The sequence below is a fragment of the Oncorhynchus mykiss genome, unplaced genomic scaffold (assembly GCF_013265735.2).
Source record: "Oncorhynchus mykiss isolate Arlee unplaced genomic scaffold, USDA_OmykA_1.1 un_scaffold_287, whole genome shotgun sequence".
In the NCBI taxonomy this organism is placed as follows: domain Eukaryota; kingdom Metazoa; phylum Chordata; class Actinopteri; order Salmoniformes; family Salmonidae; genus Oncorhynchus; species Oncorhynchus mykiss.
This window is the reverse complement of record NW_023493740.1, coordinates 24,236-46,217: the sequence shown is the minus strand read 5'-3', so window position 1 is coordinate 46,217 and position 21,982 is coordinate 24,236. Positions and strand designations below refer to the sequence as shown.

Sequence of the window (21,982 nt, the reverse complement as noted above, 5' to 3'; positions counted from 1 at the left end):
ATGATTGAACAATGTGATTGGATGAACATAACCTCAAAGAGAGTCCATATAAGAAGATACACAGGGAAATGGAAACACTTTGGGAAGGAAATCTAAGCAAAGATATATATTCAATCCACTAGTACAACAAAAATGTGCATTTAACATAAAAACGTATTTATATTTAGTATTTTGATCTTCGACAAGGTTTATTTGCGCCATTTTACATTGCCATAGAAACGACTGACGCCAATGCGTCACTGGCAGGAACCAGCAGATTGTCTGATTGAGATTTTGCGCGGAGAGTGAATCGAAGAGAGGTACCGTTAACCGGTCATGACTGTTGTTGACGAGGCTAGCGTTAGACACTGGACAACTTTGTTACAACTCTAGATGAAGGTAATAAGTTAATTGCGTCTGAAGTGTTTTGTGTAACACCCCTCAGCAAATAACGTTAGCAAAGCAACTCAACTGCAACTAAAATTGCAACACAGTTTATACGTGTACCCATATTAGGTAACGTGAGTTACCGTTGCGTAGCTTCCACCTCAAATAGTCAAGTACTGAAATACATTTTGTTGCAGATTTGGTTTTGTAGTGTTTTGTTAGATCCACCTCATTTAGCTAGACTGAAATTGACATAACTAATGTTTGCCGAAAAATAAATGTCCCTGTATTGTGTAGTGTGTGAATTATAATGGATGTGTTTCTTGTCCCAGTCCTACTGTTATAATGGATGTGTTACCTTGTCCTACTGTTATAATGGATGTGTCACCTTGTCCTACTGTTATAATGGTTGTGTTACCTTGTCCTACTGTTTTAATGGATATGTTACCTTGTCCTTCTGTTATAATGGATGTGTTTCCTTGTCCTACTGTTATAATGGATGTGTTACCTTGTCCTACTGTTATAATGGATGTGTTACCTTGTCCTACTGTTATAATGAATGTGTTACTTGTCCCAGTCCTACTGTTATAATGGATGTGTTACCTTGTCCAAGTCCTACTGTTATAATGGATGTGTTACCTTGTCCTACTGTTTTAATGGATGTGCTACCTTGTCCTTCTGTTATAATGGATGTGTTTCCTTGTCCTACTGTTATAATGGATGTGTTACCTTGTCCTACTGTTATAATGGATGTGTTACCTTGTCCTACTGTTATAATGAATGTGTTACTTGTCCCAGTCCTACTGTTATAATGGATGTGTTACCTTGTCCAAGTCCTACTGTTATAATGGATGTGTTACCTTGTCCTACTGTTTTAATGGATGTGCTACCTTGTACCAGTCCTACTGTTATAATGGATGTGTTACCTTGTCCTACTGTTATAATGGATGTGTTACTTGTCCCAGTCCTACTGTTATAATGGATGTGTTACCTTGTCCCAGTCCTACTGTTATAATGGATGTGTTACCTTGTCCCAGTCTTACTGTTATAATGGATGTGCTACCTTGTCCCAGTCCTACTGTTATAATGGATGTGTTTCTTGTCCCAGTCCTACTGTTATAATGGATGTGTTACCTTGTCCTACTGTTATAATGGATGTGTTACCTTGTCCCAGTCTTACTGTTTTAATAGATGTGCTACCTTGTCCTACTGTTATAATGGATGTGTTACCTTGTCCCAGTCCTACTGTTATAATGGATGTGTTACCTTGTCCTACTGTTATAATGGATGTGTCACCTTGTCCTACTGTTATAATGGATATGTTACCTTGTCCTTCTGTTATAATGGATGTGTTTCCTTGTCCTACTGTTATAATGGATGTGTTACCTTGTCCTACTGTTATAATGGATGTGTTACCTTGCCCTACTGTTATAATGGGTGTGTTACCTTGTCCCAGTCCCTATTTATAATGGATGTGCTACCTTGTCCTACTGTTATAATGGATGTGTTACCTTGTCCTACTGTTATAATGGATGTGTTACCTTGTCCTACTGTTATAATGGATGTGTTACCTTGTCCTACTGTTTTAATGGACATGTTACCTTGTCCTTCTGTTATAATGGATGTGTTTCCTTGTCCTACTGTTATAATGGATGTGTTACCTTGTCCTACTGTTATAATGGATGTGTTACCTTGCCCTACTGTTATAATGGGTGTGTTACCTTGTCCCAGTCCCTATTTATAATGGATGTGTTACCTTGTCCTACTGTTATAATGGATGTGTTACCTTGTCCTACTGTTATAATGGGTGTGTTACCTTGTCCCAGTCCCTATTTTTAATGGATGTGTTACCTTGTCCTACTGTTATAATGGATGTGTTACCTTGTCCCAGTCCTACTGTTATAATGGATGTGTTACCTTGTCCTACTGTTATAATGGATGTGTTACCTTGTCCTACTGTTATAATGGATGTGCTACCCTGTCCTACTGTTATAATGGATGTGTTACCTTGTCCTACTGTTATAATGGATGTGTTACCTTGTCCCAGTCCTACTGTTTTAATGGATGTGTTACCTTGTCCTACTGTTTTAATGGATGTGCTACCTCTTCCTACTGTTATAATGGATGTGTTACCTTGTCCCAGTACTACTGTTTTAATGGATGTGTTACCTTGTCCCGGTCCTACTGTTATAATGGATGTGTTACCTTCCCCTACTGTTATAATGGATGTGTTACCTTGCCCTACTGTTATAATGGATGTGTTACCTTGTCCTAATGTTATAATGGATGTGTTACCTTGTCCTACTGTTTTAATGGATGTGTTACCTTGTCCTACTGTTTTAATGGAGGTGTTACCTTGTCCCAGTCCTACTGTTATAATGGATGTGTCACCTTGTCCTACTGTTGTAATGGATGTGTTACCTTGTCCTACTTTTTTAATGGATGTGTTACCTTGTCCTACTGTTTTAATGGATGTGCTACCTACTGCTGTGCTGTGCTGGATACTGTGTATTCACTAACTGTCTGAGTGATGGGATTTTTATATAGCATCTGTGACATATGTTGGTGTGTGTATTTAATCTGCATCTTAACTTCTTAAAGTGGCAATCGGCAGTAGAAACAACAACACAGTGTCCCCCTGCTCCTCTTTCGGTAAAAAGCTGAGGGATTGGGGCTGGAGAAATGTAACCAATCTCAAATTCATAGACAAGGACTGACCATCCATGATATCAACATTGTTATCCTGTTTCTATGATCTGTTTCCACTACCATATAACCCGGTTAGCTTTGGATAAAGGTGTCTGCTAAATGGTATATTATTAAAGTCTACGTTGACTCTGCCAACTAGTTGCCGAGTGTAGTTACCATTCCTTTCCAATAATGGCAGCCAACGCATGTTGAAGTCAATACTCTAACGACAGGGACACCGGGATAGTGCGCACTGAAAGTGGTATTGTCTTCAAAGCAAGTTAATCTGGTTACGTTTGAACCTGTTGTTATAGTGGACAAGCTAACTAATACAATGTTTTACATAAGGCGCGGACATTAGGTCAATGTCTTGGGCTCGAGTTACGAAATGAATTGTATACAGTGCCTTTTCGTCTGTGTATGCGCGCATTCTGGAAGAAACAGCACACGCAGGGATGAGCCGCCGTGCAGCTCGTCCAATTCTCCCTTGTGCAGGCAGATAGGGTGAACTGGCGATAAACTTTGCTCGTCAAACAAAATCATAAGAAAAGTTAGTCTGATACCGAAACTAAATCACAATGTATATATAAGGAGCATGCCCCATCATTGGTTAGAATGAGATTTCATGAATCATGATGCTGTCTGCGATTCAAACTCCTGTCGTCTAATCTAATGGTAAATGTGTTACCAACGTGCCAAACAGCGCTGATAATAAACAGCGTTATAGGATACTTTTATAGTGTAACGACCCTGGGTTTATAAACGCGGATATCGACCCTGCCGTTCGAGCATGCTTTTGGGGCACTGTCGATAGCGCGCTGGACTTCGGGCTAGAAGGTCGAGGGTTCGAGACCTGCTCCCTGCCTGTTTCATTACAATATATTGAACACCTACCCACTACTGATATTAACTTTAAACAATTTATAATCAAGCAACATTTCACCAATTATTTAGCTGGCATATCGGCTGCTGACTGGTCGAGTAACCGCTTCGGCCAGGAAGTCCTTCATAAAGATTATTGACACGTCCAATAAATACATCACCAGACAGACTGACAGGAACCGTTGACTGGATGTACAGCAATACAGCCACCATCCGCTGGGATTTTGTGCTGAATCGCGACAATCTCTCTACAACACACACACTCATACTCTAGCCATTACCTGGCAGCATCCCCACTCACACCAGTTTGTGTTTGCCTAGGCGGACCCTCTAGCTGAGGTGTTTCAGACGTCTGTGTTGTTACTGCTAAGAGAACAAACTCTGATCTGGGGCAACGCTCGGCTCAAACATGATTTGAGGTTTCAGTTGGTTTATTGGCTCCCTAACTAACAATTATTTCTGTCTCTGGAATAAACTCATTCTCAGACTTGGAGCTACTCTGTAAATTCAGCCATTTTGGGGAGTTCCACAATGCTCTCCCCTGCCACTGACGCAACAATGCCAATACGGCGATTTACAGTTCCGGTTATCAGGCGTTCTAAATCCTAGTGTTTCCGTCCCCCTTTATAAGAGAGCTGGTTCCCTTAGAAACGCCTGATCATTTTAGCTTAGCATGTCATGGCTGCCAAGCTAGCTGCGGAGAACCATTCAGTGCAGTACAGCACTTCCTTTGACATAAAGTTATTTATCACAAATATGGATATGTGTCAGTTTGTCACTTTCATGGTCATGTAGTGAAGATCTATTCAGCTACTGAATAAACTGTCTTGAAGATAGCTAAATGTTTTTACGATTTAGATTTAGAGAAAACGTACCAACAAGGGACGACGAGTTTGTCACTTTCCCCATCGACAACCATCTTGACCAAATCCGGTCCTGCTCTGCTAAACATCATGTAAACGACGGTGACAGGACGTTCCTGTCAGAAACCCTGCCTGTTTTAACGTAATTTACCGTAGATACGCAGATGAAAGACCGCCCTCCCCACAAGCAGTGGTATAATTAAAGCAGTGCGTGCCGTTGAAACAGTCTGACTTGAGAATAAGGGTCTAGATAAGCAAGCAAGTAGACACTCTGTGTGCCCAACATCATTTTTTAACAGCTTGTTTTGCTCTTTGATTCTGTTCACAATGGCACAGGTCAACAGATGTCTGAAACAGCTGTTCTTTGGATTCAACATGTTGTTAGGGGTAAGCAATATTAAGATGAGATAACCTCGTCCATTTTATTGTTCATTAACTGTACCTGTTGTTGGTTTATTCATAGATTTTTCTGCCTGTGTGTCTTTTAACCTCTTTGTTTTTTATTTATTTTTAGTTATTATAAAGTAGTTCTGTTGTTTGAATACTTTCATTGTGTATGTTTCTAACTTTTCTTGATGTATTAATATATTGCATTATAAATTGTGACCCGGTTTTCATGGTGTTTCAGATTGCAGGGTGTGTCCTATTGGTTTTGGGAATGACATGGTTTTCATGGTGTTTTAGATTGCAGGGTGTGTCCTATTGGTTTTGGGAATGACATGGTTTTCATGGTGTTTCAGATTGCAGGGTGTGTCCTATTGGTTTTGGGAATGACATGGTTTTCATGGTGTTTCAGATTGCAGGGTGTGTCCTATTGGTTTTGGGAATGACATGGTTTTCATGGTGTTTTAGATTGCAGGGTGTGTCCTATTGGTTTTGGGAATGACATGGTTTTCATGGTGTTTCAGATTGCAGGGTGTGTCCTATTGGTTTTGGGAATGACACTGTTTTCATGGTGTTTCAGATTGCAGGGTGTGTCCTATTGGTTTTGGGAATGACATGGTTTTCATGGTGTTTCAGATTGCAGGGTGTGTCCTATTGGTTTTGGGAATGACATGGTTTTCATGGTGTTTCAGATTGCAGGGTGTGTCCTATTGGTTTTGGGAATGACATGGTTTTCATGGTGTTTCAGATTGCAGGGTGTGTCCTATTGGTTTTGGGAATGACATGGTTTTCATGGTGTTTTAGATTGCAGGGTGTGTCCTATTGGTTTTGGGAATGACATGGTTTTCATGGTGTTTCAGATTGCAGGGTGTGTCCTATTGGTTTTGGGAATGACATGGTTTTCATGGTGTTTCAGATTGCAGGGTGTGTCCTATTGGTTTTGGGAATGACATGGTTTTCATGGTGTTTCAGATTGCAGGGTGTGTCCTATTGGTTTTGGGAATGACATGGTTTTCATGGTGTTTTAGATTGCAGGGTGTGTCCTATTGGTTTTGGGAATGACATGGTTTTCATGGTGTTTCAGATTGCAGGGTGTGTCCTATTGGTTTTGGGAATGACATGGTTTTCATGGTGTTTTAGATTGCAGGGTGTGTGTCCTATTGGTTTTGGGAATGACATGGTTTTCATGGTGTTTCAGATTGCAGGGTGTGTCCTATTGGTTTTGGGAATGACATGGTTTTCATGGTGTTTCAGATTGCAGGGTGTGTCCTATTGGTTTTGGGAATGACATGGTTTTCATGGTGTTTCAGATTGCAGGGTGTGTCCTATTGGTTTTGGGAATGACATGGTTTTCATGGTGTTTTAGATTGCAGGGTGTGTCCTATTGGTTTTGGGAATGACATGGTTTTCATGGTGTTTTAGATTGCAGGGTGTGTGTCCTATTGGTTTTGGGAATGACATGGTTTTCATGGTGTTTTAGATTGCAGGGTGTGTCCTATTGGTTTTGGGAATGACATGGTTTTCATGGTGTTTTAGATTGCAGGGTGTGTCCTATTGGTTTTGGGAATGACATGGTTTTCATGGTGTTTTAGATTGCAGGGTGTGTCCTATTGGTTTTGGGAATGACATGGTTTTCATGGTGTTTTAGATTGCAGGGTGTGTCCTATTGGTTTTGGGAATGACATGGTTTTCATGGTGTTTTAGATTGCAGGGTGTGTGTCCTATTGGTTTTGGGAATGACATGGTTTTCATGGTGTTTCAGATTGCAGGGTGTGTCCTATTGGTTTTGGGAATGATCGCAGCACCACATAATACAGAGGTGAAATTATCCAACTAATTAACAACACAAACAACAACTGTACAATTTAAGTCTCACTCTCCCCCCCCCCCCCCCCCAATGACAATGCTTGTGATCCTGTTTTCCAGCATGACCAAGGAGAGTCGATTGGCTTGACATGGATTATATCGACTGCAGTTGTTTCTGTGCTGCTCTCTTTACTTGGAGCATATGGTGCATACCAAGAGAACATTGTGATACTGAGATTGGTGAATACTTGGATCTCATTGACTCAATACAAAACCGTTTTAAAACATCACATTATTAGCCTTTATTGACCATAGTGTTTATACAATACAAAATAAAACTTTTCCTGCAAGAGACAATGATATGGTTGCATGGTAACATTTTTTTAATTCAATGTGGCAAAAAAATATAAATATATATATAATAACATTTTAAAGAAATGTATTAAACAAAACTGTGTGATTGTGTATGATTTACTAATTGTTTGTTTTTGCCCGAAAATTTGTATTTTGTTTTCAGTTCCTTGGAATAATAGGCTTTGGATCAATCCTTTTTCTTATTTTGGGATTTAAAGTGGCTCGTTCAATGCCTGAGGTAAACTTTTCTTTCGATATTTAAAAGTCTATTGCATTATTATTATTTAAAAAAAAATGCATTGATTTTATGCCGATACATCACCAACACAGTTTATCTTAAACTAAGCTGTTATACAGAAGGGTTTTAAAGTTCTCTAGACACAAGCTATTGTTATTATTTATTATTATTTCACAGTTTATATTTTGTACATTTACTTTGTGGCTTGATTGACACTTTTTAAATTAAATATAAAAGCATCTTAAATTGATGAATCCTCTCAAAATGTGTATTTTTTTTTTCCCCCCCTCGTTATTTAAGGCCATGCAACTGATTCAAGAAAACCTCCCTGCAATTACATCAGAAATGATGGCTGATGCAGAGCAGCGACAAACTATCATGGCTCTACAAGTACAAGTACTGTGGAAGTCTACATATCGTTCCACAATTATTCATATTCATAAATAGGTTGCAAAATGTCCTAAATTCCCAAGTTTTCCATAAATCCTGGATGCAGGATTCTGGATTCCATGTGTAACGGATGTGAAACGGCTAGCTTATTTAGCGGTGGTGCGCGCTAAATTGCGTTTCAATCGGTGACGTCACTCGCTCTGAGACTTTGAAGTAGTGGTTCACCGCGGCTCTGCAAGGGCCGTGGCTTTTGTGGAGCGATGGGTAACGATGCTTCGTGGGTGACTGTTGTCTGTGTGCAGAGGGTCCCTGGTTCGCACCTGGGTAGGGGCGAGGGGACGGATTAAAGTTATACTGTTACATTCCCTTGGTAATCTGGGAATCTTCCAGACAGGATTTCTGGAAAACCTGTGAATTTTAAAAAAAATTACCAGAATTTTGCAACACAATTCATAAAGAAGTCTTAATCTGTCATGATCAATTTGTAAGACTAGCAATATACATTTCTCACTGTTTCTCACCTTGTGTTCATCTTGTGTTCACTGTTTATAATCTTGTGTTCACTGTTTCTAACCTCGTGTTCATCTTGTGTTCACTGTTTCTAACCTTGTGTTCACTGTTTCTAATCTTGTGTTCACTGTTTCTAACCTCGTGTTCATCTTGTGTTCACTGTTTCTAACCTTGGGTTCACTGTCTCTAACCTTGTGTTCATCTTGTGTTCACTGTTTCTAACCTTGTGTTCACTGTTTCTAACCTTGTGTTCACTGTTTCTAACCTTGTGTTCACTGTTTCTAACCTTGTGTTCATCTTGTGTTCACTGTTTCTAACCTTGTGTTCACTGTTTCTAACCTTGTGTTCACTGTTTCTCACCTTGTGTTCATTGTTTCTCACCTCGTGTTCACTGACAACTGTGTTTGCTGTTGCAGGATTAGTGTTGTGGAATAATGAGTTACAGAGACTGGGATAGCAATATTCCAGAGACCTGTCAATGTTCTAGTTTCAAGTCAGACCCGTCCCAATGTATGGAGGTTCAAATGACTAAAGATGGCGGCAACTGGGTAAGTAAAAAAACATACGTCAGCTGTTTTAAATGGTGCTAGGAGATTTCAATCCTAACTGTGATTTGAGCAGGAATAACTCCCGGCAACCAACTAATTCAATTACGAGGAATGCTACATATAATAAAAACAATTTACAGGACAAGTCAAAAGTTTGGACACACCTACTAATTCAAGAGTTTTTCTTTATTTTTTACTATTTTCTACATTGTGAAGACATACAAACTATGAAATAACACATATGGAATCATGTAGTAACCAAAAAAAGTGTTCAATAAATCTAAATAGATTTTAGATTCTTCAAAGCAGCCACCCTTTGCCTTGATGACAGCTTTACACACTCTTGGCATTCTCTCAACCAGCTTCACTTGGAATGCTTTTCCAAAAGTCTTGAAGGAGTTCCCACATATGCTGAGCACTTGTTGGCTGGTTGTCCTTCACTCTGCTGTCCAACTGTCAAAGGAATTTAACAATTCCTATATGTGTTCATTAACCAATTCAATTAAAATCATTCTGTCTGTTTCTAAGAATTTGTAAGATCCTTATTTGCATGAAATAGACAGAGACCAGTCTATCAAAATTAGCCAATAGTATTTATTCTCGGAGCGCGCTGCTCATAGAACCCTGTACAACAGTTTATATATCAAATATGACGTCATAGGTTATAAAATGAATCTCCTCCTCCGGACCAGGAAAAAGCAGGTTCAAAAGTTCATTCCAACTTTCTAGCGCACACACATGACACACACTATATCTGGATTAACTCCTGAAGTCTCACCATAGTTTATCACTACTTAGCAGACAGTTCCAGATACGGAAAACCTGGAGAGGCTCTCGTTGTCTTATTTGATCGCCACAGAGTTATAGTTGAGTCGGTTCAAGCATAGGTTAATGATCTTCTTTGCTTACTTTAGACATACACAATACATCCTTCCACAATGGTTATCATTTCCATTGACCCCTTATCCATGCTACATAACCTCTTTCTTAGGACCTACCATTATTCATCAGATATTGTAAAACAGGGTAGAGTTTAATTAGTTATAGTTCTATTTAAATGTAGATATTGTTTAGTCATTCTTCATAAAATTCCTAACACAAACTCATCCCAAACCATCTCAATTGGGTTGAGGTCGGGTGATAGTGGAGGTCAGGTCATCTGATGCCGCACTCTATCACTCTCCTTCTTGGTTAAATATCCCTTAGACAGCCTGGAGGTGTTTTGGGTCATTGTCCTGTTGAATAACAAGCGGAAACCAGATGGGATGGCGTATCGCTGCAGAATGTTGTGGTAGCCGTGCTGGTGAAGTGTGCTATGAGTTCTAAATAAATCACCAACAGTATCACCAGCAAAGCACCCCCAAACCATCACACCACCTCCTCCATGCTTCACGGTGGGAACTACACATGCAGATATAATCCATTCACCTACTCTGCGTCTCACAGACACAGCAGTTGGAACCAAAAAACTCATCAGACCAAAGGACAGATTTCCACCAGTCTAATGTCCATTGCTCGTGTTTCTTGGCCCAAACAAATCTCTTCTTATTATTGGTGTCCTTTAGTAGTGGTTTCTTTGCAGCAATTCGACCATGAAGACCTGATTCACACAGTCTCCTCTGAACAGTTGATATGTGTCTGTTACTAGAACATTGTGAAGCATTTATTTGGGCTGCAGTTTCTGAAGCTGGTAACTCTACTGAACTTATCCTCTGCAGCAGAGGTAACTCTGGGTCTTCTTTTCCTGTGGCGGTCCTCATGAGAGCCAGTTTCATCATAGCTCTTGATGGTTTTTGCGTCTGCACATGAAGAAATGTCTTGACATTTTCCGGGTTGACTGACCTTCATGTCTTAAACTATTGATGGGCTGTCGTTTCTCTTTGCTTATTTGAGCTGTTCTTAAACATAATATGGACTTGGTCTTTTACCAAATAGGGCTATCTTCTCTATACCACCACTACCTAGTCACAACACGACTGATTGGCTCAAAAGCATTAAGAAGGAAAGAAATTCCACAAATGATCTTTTATCAAGGCACACCTGTTAATTGAAATGTATTCCCAGGTGACTACCTCATGAAGTTGGTCAAGGGAATGCCAAGAGTGTGCAAAGCTGTCATCAAGGCAAAGGGTGTCTACTTTAAAGAATCTCTCAAATATATTTGGATTTGTTTAACACTTTTTTTGGTTACTACATGATTCCATATGTATTATTTCATAGTTGTGACGTCTTCACTATTATTCTATAATGTAGAAAATAGTCCAACTAAAGAGAAACCCTTGAATGAGGTGGTGTGTCCACACTATTGAGTGGTACTGTAGGTCAAAGACATTTGAATCCCATAATGTTATTTTGAAACTTTTTTTTCTTGCGTTCATTGTTACTTCAGGGAAGATCTGACAAATCTGAAATGATGTGGATCTACAGAGAGGTAATGCTTCTTATTGTCAGCCAAAACAACACTATGCAACACATTCGGGAGTATTCAGAACCTTTCCCCTTTTCCACGTGATGTTACATTAAAGCCTTAATTTAAAATGGATTTAAATAAAAAATAACAATTTACTCGTTAATCTACACACAATACCCCATAATGACAAAGTGAAAACAGGTTTGTAGAAATTTTGGCAAATGTATTAAAAATAAAACCAACAGAAATACCTTATTTACATAAGCATTCAGATCCTTCGCTATGAGACTCGATATTGAGCTCAGGTGCATCCTGTTTCCATTTTTTTTATTTGACCTTTTTTTAACAAGGCAAGTCAGTTTAAGAACAAATTCTTATTTACAATGACAGCCTACCACGGCCAAACTCAAACCAGTACGACGTTGGGCCAATTGTGCACCGCCCGCCCTATGGGCTCCCAATCACAGCCGGTTGTGATACAGCCTGGAATCGAACCAGGGTCTGTAGTGACACTTCTAGCACTGAGATGCAGTGCCTTAGACCGCTGCACCACTCAGGAGCCCATTGATCATCCTTGAGATGTTTCTTCAACTTGATTGGAGTCCACCTGTGGTAATTTCAACTGATTGGTTATGATTTGGAAAGGCATACACCTGTCTATTTAAGGTCCCACAGTTGACAGTGCATGTCAGAGCAAAAACCAAGCCATGATGTCAAAGGAATTGTCCGTAGAGCTCCGAGACAGGATTGTGTCGAGGCACATATCTGGGGAGGGGTAGCAAAATATTTCTGCAGCATTGAAGCCCCCAAGAACACAGTGGCCACCATCATTCTTAAATGGAAGAAGTTTGGAATCACCAAGACTCTTCCTAGCAACGGCCGGCATTACTGAGCAACTTGGGGAGAAGGGCCTTGGTCAGGGAGGTGACAGAGCTCCAGAGTTCCTCTGTGGAGATGGGAGGAACTTCCAGGAGGACAACCATCTCTGCAGCACTCTACCAATCAGGCCATTATGGTACAGTGGCCAGACGGAAGCCACTGCTCAGTAAAAGGCACATGATAGCCGGCTTGGAGGAGTGCTGCAGAGATGGTTGTCCTCCTGGAAGTTATAGGATTCTCAGACCATGAGAAACAAGATTCTCTGGTCTGATGAAACCAAGATTAAACTCTTTGGCCTGAATGCCAAGTGTCACATCTTGATGAAAACTGACACCATCCCTACGGTGAAGCATGATGATGATAGCATCATGCTGTGGGGATGTTTTTCAGAGATAGAGTCTGAGAGACTAGTCAGGATCGAGGGAAAGATGAACGGAGCAAAGCACGGCGAGATCCTTGATGAAAACCTTCTCCAGAGTGCTCAGGACCTCATACTGGGGAGAAGGTTCACCTTCCAACAGGACAATGGCCCTCAGCACACAGTCAAGACAACGCAGGAGTGGCTTTGGGACAAGTCTCTGAATGTCCTTGAGTAGCCCAGCCAGAGATTGGAATTGAACCCGATTGAACATCTCTGGAGAAACCTGAAAATAGCTGTGCAGCAACGCTCTCCATCCAACCTAACAGAGCTTGAGAGGATCTTCAGAGAAGAATGAGAGGAACTCCCCAAATACAGGTGTACCAAGTCTTACCCAAGAAGACTCGAGGCTGTAATCGCTGCCAAAGGTTCTTCAATAAAGTCTTCAGTAAAGGGTCTGAATATTTATGTAAAAGTGATATTTCGGGGGTTATTTTTGTATATAAATTTGCTAACATTTCTAAAAACGTTTTTTTTTGCGTTGTCGTTATGGGGTAATGTGTGTAGATTGATGAGACAAAATAACAATTGAATCATTTTTTCTTTGAATACTTTCCGAATGCACTGTATATTACTTCTAAAACACGCTACATTTAGAGGAATCATTCTCCACTGTACCCTACTGTACTGAACCCTACTGTACTGAACCCTACTCTACTGTACCCTACTCTACTGTACCCTACCCTACCGAACCCTACTCTACTGTACCCTACTGTACTGAACCATACACCACCCTACCCTACTCTACTGAACCCTACACCACCTTACCCTACTCTACTGAACCCTACTCTACTGAACCCTACTCTACTGAACCCTACACCACCCTACCCTACTCTACTGAACCCTACTCTACTGAACCCTACTCTACTGTACCCTACTCTACTGTACCCTACCCTACTGTACCCTACGCTACTGTACCCTACCCTACTGAACCCTACTTTACTGTACCCTACTGTACTGAACCCTACACCACCCTACCCTACTGAACCCTACACCACCCTACCCTACTCTACTGAACCCTACACCACCCTACCCTACTCTACTGAACCCTACTCTGATGAACCCTACACCACCCTACCCTACTCTAGTGAACCCTACTCTAGTGAACCCTACTCTACTGAACTCTACTCTACTGAACCCTACCCTACTGAACCCTACTCTACTGTACAATACTCTACTGTACCCTACTCTACTGAACCCTACACCACCCTACCTTACTCTACTGTACCCTACTCTACTGAACCCTACTCTACTGAACCCTACTCTACTGAACCCTACTCTACTGAACTCTACTCTACTGAACCCTACTCTACTGAACCCTACTCTACTGAACAATACTCTACTGTACCCTACTCTACTGAACCCTACACCACCCTACCTTACTCTACTGTACCCTACTCTACTGAACCCTACTCTACTGAACCCTACTCTACTGTACCCTACTCTACTGTACCCTACCCTACCCTACCCTACTCTACTGTACCCTACTCTACTGTACCCTACTGTACTGTACTGTACTCTACTGTACCCTATTGTACTGTACTGTACTGTACTTTACTGTACTCTACTCTACTCTACTCTACTGCACTCTACTCTACTGTACTATACTCTACTGTACTCTACTCTACTCTACTGCACTCTACTCTACTATACTGTACTCTACTCTACTGTACTCTACTCTACTCTACTCTACTGTACTCTACTGCACTCTACTGTACTATACTCTACTGTACTCTACTGTACTCTACTGTACTCTACTCTACTGTACTATACTCTACTCTACTGTACTCTACTGTACCCTACTGTACTCCACTGTACTCTACTGTACTCTACTGTACTGTACTCTGCTCTACTGTACTCTACTCCACTGTACTCTTCTGTGCTCTACTCTACTCTACTGTACTCTACTCTACTCTACTCTACTGTACTCTACTGCACTCTACTGTACTATACTCTACTGTACTCTACTCTACTCTACTGTACTATACTATACTGTACTCTACTGTACCCTACTGTACTCCACTGTACTCTACTGTACTCTACTGTACTGTACTCTGCTCTACTGTACTCTACTCCACTGTACTCTTCTGTGCTCTACTCTACTCTACTCTACTCTACTGTACTCTACTCTACTGTACCCTACTCTACTGTACCCTAGTCTACTGCACTGTACTGTACTCTACTGTACTGTACCCTACTCTACTGTACTGAGCTCTACTCTACTATACTGTAATCTACTCTACTGTACCCTAGTCTACTGTACTGTACTGTACTGTACTGTACCCTACTGTACCCTACTCCACTGTACCCTAGTCTACTGTACTGTACTGTACTGTACTGTACCCTACTGTACCCTACTGTACCGTACTCTACTGTACTGAGCTCTACTCTACTATACTGTACTCTACTGTACCCTAGTCTACTGTACTGTACCCTACTCTACTGTACCCTACTCTACTGTACCCTAGTCTACTGTACTGTACTGTACTGTACTGTACCCTACTGTACCCTACTGTACCCTACTGTACCGTACTCTACTGTACTGAGCTCTACTCTACTATACTGTACTCTACTCTACTGTACCCTAGTCTACTGTACTGTACTGTACTGTACTGTACCCTACTGTACCCTACTCTACTGTACCCTAGTCTACTGTACTGTACTGTACTGTACTGTACCCTACTGTACCCTACTGTACCCTACTCTACTGTACTGAGCTCTACTCTACTATACTGTACTCTACTCTACTGTACCCTAGTCTACTGTACTGTACTGTACTGTACTGTACTGTACCCTACTGTACCCTACTCTACTGTACCCTAGTCTACTGTACTGTACTGTACTGTACCCTACTGTACCCTACTCTACTGTACTGAGCTCTACTCTACTATACTGTACTCTACTCTACTGTACCCTAGTCTACTGTACTGTACTGTACTGTACTGTACCCTACTGTACCCTACTCTACTGTACCCTAGTCTACTGTACTGTACTGTACTGTACTGTACTGTACTGTACTGTACTGTACTGTACCCTACTGTACCCTACTCTACTGTACTGAGCTCTACTCTACTGTACCCTAGTCTACTGTACTGTACTGTACTGTACTGTACCCTACTGTACTGTACACAAGTTTACTCTACTTGAGTTTCTTACAATTGAAGAGAGGGCCCATGAACTCTTGATCGATTGATCTTGGTCTTGCAACCACTCAAGACCACATAAAGAACCAACTTGTCATGGTCTCAACTCATACTGGGTCTTTAGTCTATGGGGCCCATAGACCCATTGGGACCAATGTCCTGGTATACATCTTGGTCTTGGCTCCTGGATATTACCTTAGTCTTTGTTTTACAAACCACAGGCAGCACAATTTGATGAAAGCATAGAAATCCCCACCCAGTTGACTACTTTTAAATGGTGGAAGCAATGTGGCTATGTCTATACCAAAACAAAGTGATATCTTTCTAGACTAGAGTCCTCCTTTTACTGTATATCTAATGGACCAATGAATGTAAATATCAACATCTAATGGACCAATGAATGTAAAGATCAATATCTAATGGACCAATGAATGTAAAGATCAATATCTAATGGACCAATGAATGTAAAGATCAATATCTAATGGACCAATGAATGTAAATATCAATAGCTAATGGACCAATGAATGTAAAGATCAATATCTAATGGACCAATGAATGTAAAGATCAATATCTAATGGACCAATGAATGTAAATATCAACATCTAATGGACCAATGAATGTAAAGATCAATATCTAATGGACCAATGAATGTAAATATCAATATCTAATGGACCAATGAATGTAAAGATCAATATCTAATGGACCAATGAATGTAAATATCAACATCTAATGGACCAATGAATGTAAAGATCAATATCTAATGGACCAATGAATGTAAATATCAATATCTAATGGACCAATGAATGTAAAGATCAATATCTAATGGACCAATGAATGTAAATATCAATATCTAATGGACCAATGAATGTAAAGATCAATATCTAATGGACCAATGAATGTAAATATCAATATCTAATGGACCAATGAATGTAAAGATCAATATCTAATGGACCAATGAATGTAAAGATCAATATCTAATGGACCAATGAATGTAAAGATCAATATCTAATGGACCAATGAATGTAAATATCAACATCTAATGGACCAATGAATGTAAAGATCAATATCTAATGGACCAATGAATGTCAATATCAATATCTAATGGACCAATGAATGTAAAGATCAATATCTAATGGACCAATGAATTTAAATATCAATATCTAATGGACCAATGAATGTAAAGATCAATATCTAATGGACCAATATCAATGTATGTGTCTCTCCTCTCAGCCCTGTGGTCCTCTCATCTTGGAGAACTTCAACTCAGCTTTTAAGACCGTACTTGGATTCTTCCTTGGATTCGGTTTGTATGCTGTAAGGAATAATATGTGATAATTGTGCTAATACATTATACATAACTGTCACGCCCTGGTCTTAGTATTTTGTGTTTTCTTTATTAATTTGGTCAGGCCAGGGTGTGACATGGGTTTATTATGTGGTGTGTTTTGTCTTGGGGTTTTTGTAGGTATTGGGATTGTGGTATAGTGGGGTTGTCTAGAAAAGTCTATGGCTGCCTGAAGTGGTTCTCAATCAGAGGCAGGTGTTTATCGTTGTCTCTGATTGGGAACCATATTTAGGCAGCCATATTCTTTGAGTGTTTGGTGGGTGATTGTTCCTGTCTCAGTGTTCTGTTTGCACCAGATAAGACTGTTTAGGTTTTCACTTTAGGTTTCTTGTTTTGTATCGTTCGGGTTTATCTTTTATTAAAGATGAATCAAAAATAACCACGCTGCATTTTGGTCCTCCTCTCCTTTGACGGAAGAAAACCTTAACAAATATTCAACCAAACTCAGTTTAACTCCTTTTGTCATTTTCTGCTGTTTATCTCTGATTTACCCGTCCCTCCCATGTTTGATTGAATTCCAGCCATACTGCCTTATGGGTAATGTAGTTTTGTAATATCCTTCCCACAGTGTATTGGGCAAGTGTTATCCGGCGTGATGATTCGTCAGGTCAAGAAGGTGCAGTCTACTGACGTCCCTGAGACTATAGACGATGGATATCGTTTCACACCGCAATTCCAGGCAATTCGCCATGCGGAGGGAGTTGAACCGACGACCTTCTACCCATAACCAGGGATGAGGTCAGGGTTTCAGGTTTTTTGGGCATCCTGGCAAGCGGCGAGGAGTAGAAGGTGCTTGAACAACGTGAGACGAGGTGCAACCAGATAAAGAAGATGAGCGTTCGGGAACGACAAGGCACAACTCACTGCTCACAGTTACAAATGATGTCATTTTGGGAGTCACTGTTATTGTAAATCAAATATGTTTTAATGAATAATCCTGAATGAATCGTGAGTAAGGATGAGTGAGAAACTTAGAGGCGCTAATATCACAACTCACTGGTCACCGTTATAAACATGACGCTTCGTTTATCTCATTTGTGTATAACATTATTTTTTAAATCATAATAAAGTTTAGTCTGTCCATAGCTTTTTCTGGTCATTCTGATGCAGTCCATTATAACGTATCAAAACATCATGATTTTAACTCAACTTAGATTAGTAACGTATCAAAACATCATGATTTTAACTCAACTTAGATTAGTAATGTATCAAAACGTCATGATTTTAACTCAACTTAGATTAGTAACGTATCAAAACATGATTTTAACTCAACTTAGATTAGTAACGTATCAAAACATCATGATTTTAACTCAACTTAGATTAGTAACGTATCAAAACATCATGATTTTAACTCAACTTAGATTAGTAACGTATCAAAACATGATTTTAACTCAACTTAGATTAGTAACGTATCAAAACATCATGATTTTAACTCAACTTAGATTAGTAACGTATCAAAACATGATTTTAACTCAACTTAGATTAGTAATGTATCAAAACATCATGATTTTAACTCAACTTAGATTAGTAATGTATCAAAACGTCATGATTTTAACTCAACTTAGATTAGTAACGTATCAAGCTTTTAACTAAGAACGAAAGTCATGCCTTTTTTTAAAACCTTTTAAATTCAGGCTAGAAGAGTAAGAAGTGACCTTAGTGTGACCTTAGTGTGACCTTAGTGTGTCCTTAGTGTGACCTTAGTGTGTCCTTAGTGTGACCTTAGTGTGTCCTTAGTGTGTTCTTAGTGTGTCCTTAGTGTGTTCTTAGTGTGTTCTTAGTGTGTCCTTAGTGTGTCCTTAGTGTGTTCTTGGTGTGACCTTAGTGTGCTCTTAGTGTGACGTTAGTGTGTCCTTAGTGTGACCTTAGTGTGTCCTTAGTGTGACCTTAGTGTGCTCTTAGTGTGACGTTAGTGTGACCTTAGTGTGACCATAGTGTGACCTTTAGAGTGAGACATGAAGCACTGTAATAGGGACGTTCTGCTCTAGACGCACTGTCGTGGAAGAATCAGAATTTGTTGGTAACATATGTAAGACGTTTTATATTCATCAAATGTGTGTAAATTACTTCTCATCAAGAATGTTATTTTTGTATAGTACTGTGGCAGGGTTTGCAGTATCTGTTCTATGTCAAGACTAAGTTGCATGGTCAAAGTATCATCATGTGTAAACATATCTCTTGGCTCCACAATGTCTGTGTGCCAGTCAGTGTGTCTCTGTGATCTTGTCAAGATAGGATTGGTTGTATTTAGAGTTGGTTGTATCTAAATGACAATTTGATATATGCCTGTTGATATGGAGGGTTGGTTTATGGTTCTGGGGTTTGAGAAAGGAGACAAAGCTGAACGATGAATTATGCCGATGCTGTCTTATCCTGTGTGTGTGTCTTTACTATAAAAGGACCTCATTTGAAATGTGGAAGGGGCTCTCAGAGAATTCATGGTTAGACACTGAATTGCCTGAGAGTCACAGGATTGTGATAGAGCTCATATAATTAAAAGATGGACTTTGATAACTAACTCTGACTTGTGTTGTGGTTTGCTCCCATGATTTGGTAAATAGAGGAAATTTCCACGACAGTCCCAAACGGCATCCTCTTCTCTACTACCCCATAAGGGCTCTGGTCACAAATAGTGCACTACATAGGGAATAGGGTGCCGTTTGGGAAGCAGACCAACGTAATCAGGAAGCTCTGCTCCAACCCCACACTGACAATATCCTCTGTCTTCTGTCTTCAATATGGCTTGTAAAATCAGCTTTCTGAGATGAGCTTTGTTGTTTACGTTGGAAATCATGTCTTATTGTACACAGCTAAATTGCTAGATTGTATTTCCACGGTAACGTGTCGTCAGAAACCAAACATCTAGAGACTAAACGTCCATGCAAGCAGCACTGGAGACACTGCGATGACCCCCGTCTGCTACAGTGAACTCTGAAGGTATTGGGACAGTGACACAATAAATGATGTCGTTTTGGAGTCACTGTTATTGTAAATGAAGTCTGTTTTAATGAATAATCCTGAATGAATCGTGAGTAAGGATGAGTGAGAAACTTACAGAGGCACTAATATCTGAAACACAACCAAAACAAACAGCAGTCACAAGCTTGATGTGATCATTATGTGCTATGAATATGGGACCAAACACTACACTTTTGACGACTACACCTATGAGTGAATTTGTACAAAAAAAGTGCTGTAATTTCTTAACAGTTCACCCGATATAGACGACAAGACACTCAAATGAAAGCTGACAGGCTGCACTTTGACCTCACAGTTTAACCTCACAGTTTAACCTCACAGTTTGACCTCACAGTTTGTATCCTTTAAAATCCAAAGTGATGGAGTACAGAACCAAAACAACAACACAAAATGGTGTCCTTTACGTACAGCTCTTGGAGGAGTGAAACACGACTCCCTGCTACATCTCAACTCCCCGTGGAGTGAAACAGTATGTAACTACATCTCAACTCCCTGTGGAGTGAAACAGTATGTTACTACATCTCTACTCCCTGTGGAGTGAAACAGTATGTTACTACATCTCAACTCCCCGTGGAGTGAAACAGTATGTTACTACATCTCAACTCCCTGTGGAGTGAAACAGTATGTTACTACATCTCAACTCCCTGTGGAGTGAAACAGTATGTTACTACATCTCAACTCCCCGTGGAGTGAAACAGTATGTAACTACATCTCAACTCCCTGTGGAGTGAAACAGTATGTTATTACATCTCAACTCCCTGTGGAGGGAAACAGTATGTTACTACATCTCAACTCCCTGTGGAGTGAAACAGTATGTAACTACATCTCAACTCCCCCTGGAGTGAAACAGTATGTTACTACATCTCAACTCCCCCTGGAGTGAAACAGTATGTAACTACATCTCTACTCCCTGTGGAGTGAAACAGTATGTTATTACATCTCAACTCCCCCTGGAGTGAAACAGTATGTAACTACATCTCTACTCCCCGTGGAGTGAAACAGTATGTTACTACATCTCAACTCCCCCTGGAGTGAAACAGTATGTTACTACATCTCAACTCCCCCTGGAGTGAAACAGTATGTAACTACATCTCTACTCCCCGTGGAGTGAAACAGTATGTTACTACATCTCAACTCCCCGTGGAGTGAAACAGTATGTTACTACATCTCAACTCCCCGTGGAGTGAAACAGTATGTGATCGTAGGTGGAAGGACGACAGAGGCAGAGAAACATAATACAGTTTGCAGGGGAATTTATTCTTTATCAACACAGGTAAAGTGGGGAAAAGGGGGTCTGGACGGAACCAAAGCAAAGAAAGTAAAAGAGTCCAGTCTCCGACCTTACATGCCTTCCCACTGCTTACCTAGCCTTTAGCACCACCTGGTGCGCTCTTCCTCCTCTCGTCCTTGTCTATTCCCTCCTCTATTCCCTCCTCTCTTCCACCTCTCATCCTCCTCTATTCCCTCCTCTATTCTATCCTCTATTCTCTCCTCTCTTCCTCCTCTATTCTTCCTCTCTTCCACCTCTCTTCCTCCTCTATTCTCTCCTCTATTCTCTCCTCTCTTCCTCCTCTCTTCCTCCTCTATTCCCTCCTCTATTCCTCCTCTCTTCCTCCTCTCTTCCTCCTCTCTTCCTCCTCTCTTCCTCCTCTCTACCGCCTCTCTTCCTCCTCTCTTCCTCCTCTCTTCCTCCTCTCTACCTCCTCTCTTCCTCCTCTCTTCCTCCTCTCTTCCTCCTCTCTTCTCCTCTCTTTCTGCTCTCTTCCTCCTCTCTACCTC

At 40.4% G+C, this 21,982-nt stretch overlaps 1 long non-coding RNA gene across 2 annotated transcripts; it reads left to right on the top strand.

Moving 5' to 3' along the window:
- Positions 1-240: 240 nt before the first annotated feature.
- LOC110512280 lies at positions 241-18,992 on the top strand. Of its 2 annotated transcripts, XR_005042240.1 has the most exons (10): positions 241-378; positions 5,136-5,186; positions 6,946-7,002; positions 7,110-7,229; positions 7,507-7,581; positions 7,882-7,977; positions 8,898-9,029; positions 11,419-11,460; positions 17,110-17,193; positions 17,793-18,992. It is a non-coding gene; the product is annotated as an uncharacterized LOC110512280 (long non-coding RNA). The 2 variants fall into 2 exon arrangements; XR_005042239.1 differs by lacking the exon at positions 241-378 and having other exon boundaries at positions 4,605-5,186; positions 17,793-18,991.
- The last annotated feature ends 2,990 nt before the right edge of the window (positions 18,993-21,982 follow it).